At 43.8% G+C, this 3,074-nt stretch overlaps 1 pseudogene; it reads left to right on the top strand.

The window, feature by feature from the left end:
• Nucleotides 1-1,539: 1,539 nt before the first annotated feature.
• On the top strand, nucleotides 1,540-2,848 carry LOC129079983 (tubulin beta chain-like; annotated as a pseudogene).
• Nucleotides 2,849-3,074: the final 226 nt, after the last annotated feature.

A 3,074-nucleotide genomic window follows, 5' to 3' on the forward strand; every position in this document is an offset into this window, starting at 1 on the left:
ATCCGCGTTGTAATTCAAACTATAATTCTATTGTTATGAGACCTTCCCCATCAATACAATTTAAGAATCACTATGTGCCTTTCTTACATTCTTGGAGTTGTTGTCATAATGACAAAGCAAAACTTTCCTGCATTTCTCAAGGTACAATTCATGATTCTTTCCATGTAATCCAAAATCAGATGTCTAGGGAATTTAATCCTTCATAACCGCATAAGGCATTAGTGGGATTACACAAAGTAAAAATAAATCTCAGAGATCTCTCCTCCACTCATCCTGAGTCAATTGCTTGCCAACTGTTGTTGATCCTACTTCCAAAAAGTCTCAAAATCCTTCTCTACTTTTCTCCTTAACAACTGTAAGAATTTAAGCTACACAAACAATAAACGTTCTATTTTTCTGACAATGCATGTAGTTTTATGCCCTATGTGCCTTTGTTAAAGTTACTTCTGCTTGGAATGCAAGTAACTCTTCTCCCCCTCCACCTAGGAGCTCTTTCAATGCTTCACACTCAGCTCAAATGTTTTCAAGCCTATGCAACTTCCCAGACAGAGTTAGATGCCCCTTCCTATGTACTTGTGTTTGTCATAGTACTTACATCATTTTAATTATAAATTTCTAGAAATCCCTTATATCTGATACTCTGTAAGCTTCCATGGACAGATAACTATATATTGAATCTCTAATTTGAGCACTTAGCATTATGGCTACCACATACAGATTTTTCATTAACGTTTCCTTGAATAAGTTAATTATCCTGACCACTGTTACTATGAACAATGTAATAGAGCCTTGCCTCTTTCTTCCATCCCCTGTCCATTATAGATCCAATAATTTTTGAAGCACCACTTTAAACATTTGCTCAACATTGTATAAAATGAACTCCAATATTGAATCCTGGGGCTCTCAACAACACATCCAGAACCACTAAATTTAGCTCTTGGCATTGCTTGAGAACAGATGATCCATGACTAAGTAGGGGTGAAAAGAGCTCCAGCTGTGCCATGCCTGGCCTGGCCACCACTCTCATATTAAGGACTCCCATCCCTGCTCCACTCTATCTGCAACAGCAGCTGATGCTGGAATCGGTACCATGCTCTTGGGCAGATGTTCTGTCTGTGAGCTTGCTATTAAATAGACTCAAAATGACAGGACACAGTGGTGATAAACTTTTTCTACCTATGGTATACCATAGAGTGTTTCTGGCTAATGAATTCAAGCAGGAAAAAAAAAAGATGCCTGTTTATTGTTTAAAAATCTGGATGATGTTGGAAAAATAAAATAAAGTACTGTGTTGATCCAGGGTCAATTGGTAATTAAGAGATTAGTTCTTGCAGGTCTCAGAGCTTGGTGTGGGTTCCTCTGCCGCCTCCTGTCCTTCTCTCCCAAGCCCTGCCCTCTCCTTTTTCCTTCTCAGAACCTTCCTGCAGCCTCCCAAGCGCGTTCTATTCTACAAGCCTGTGAGCAGCAGCAGAGAAAAATAATTAATATTTTCTTGCCCTTATTAACTTTTTTGGTGAGCAAACAATTTTAATTTGAACCATGAGGGAAATTGTGCCCATCCAGGACAACCAGTGTGGCAACCAAATCGTTTCCAAGTTCTGGGAAGTGATCAGCAATGAACATGACATCCACACCACTGGCACCTACCATGGGGACAGCAACCCGCAGTTGGATCGCATCTTCATGTATTTATTACAATGAAGCCACAGGTGGAAAATATGTTCCTTGTGCCATCTTGGTGGGTCTAGAACCTGGGGCCATAGACTCTTCACTCAGGTCCTTTAGGGCAGATTTTCAGACCACATCATTTTGTTTTTGGTCAGTCTGTGGTGCAAAACAATTGGGCCAAGGGACACTATTCAGAGGGGCCCAGCTGGTTGATTCAGTACTGGATGTGGCTAAGGAAGCTGCGAGCTGTGACTGCCTGCAGGGCTTCCTGCTGACCTATGCTCTGGATGAGGGGCACGGCCTCCAGAATGGGTATATGCTCATCAGCAGATCTGTGAAGAGTATCCTGTTGCATCTTGAACATCTTCAATGTGGTACCTTCATCTAAAGTATCTGATACTGTAACTGAGTCCTACAATGTTACCCTCTGCCCATCAGTTGGTAGCAAATACTGATAAGACCTACTGCATTGATAAAGAGATCCTTCACAACATCTGCTTCCACACTCTCAGAATGACTGCGCCAACCAATGGGGAACCAAACCACCTTGTCTCTGCCACCATGAGTGGTGTCACCACCTGCCTCCACTTTCCTGGCCAACTCAATGCTGATCTCTGGAAGCTGGCAGTCAACATGGTGCCCTTCCTGTGCCTCCACTTCTTCATGCCTGGCTTCACTCCTCTAACCAGCCATGGAAGCCAGCAGTGTCTGGCCCCTACTGTACCTGTACTCACCTAACAGGTATTTGATGCCAAGGATGTGATGGCCCATGAAATGGCCAGGACTTCACTGTAGCTGCTGTGTCCAAGGGCAAATGTCCATGAAGGAGGTGGAGGAGCAGATGCTCAACATGCAAAATGAGAAGAACAGCTACTTTGTGGAATGGATCCCAAACAATATCAAGACAGCTGTCTGTGGTATCCTGCCCAGTGGCATGAAAATGGCAGTCACCATCATTGGCAACAGCATGGCCATCAGGGAGCTGTTCAAGCACATCTCAAAGCAGTTTCCTGCCACATTCCACTGGAAGGCCTTCCTGCACTGGTACACAGGCAAGGGCATGGATGAGATGTGGCTCACCAAGGCTGAGAGCAACATGCATGACCTTGTCTCTGAGTACCAGGATGTCACCACAAAAAAGGAGGAGGATTTTGATCAGCAGGCCGAAGAGGAGGCCTAAGGCCAGTTTGGACACTCAGGCTCCTCAGTTCCCTCTGCCTTCTTCCTCAACTGCCACTCTTCTTTCCCTCAGAATTTGCATCTTCTGACTCACTTTCTTACTTTTAGGGGTGTCCTAGAACAGTGCCTGACACATAATAGACACCCACTAAATATGCATTGTTTGTTGAATGTCTCCTCTCTGTTTCCACTCTGAGAAGTCTTTATTTCTGTCATTATGGATAACC

This window comes from Pteronotus mesoamericanus, unplaced genomic scaffold (assembly GCF_021234165.1).
Source record: "Pteronotus mesoamericanus isolate MK-2021 breed Mesoamerican mustached bat unplaced genomic scaffold, CSHL_Meso_final contig_82, whole genome shotgun sequence".
NCBI lineage: Eukaryota > Metazoa > Chordata > Mammalia > Chiroptera > Mormoopidae > Pteronotus > Pteronotus mesoamericanus.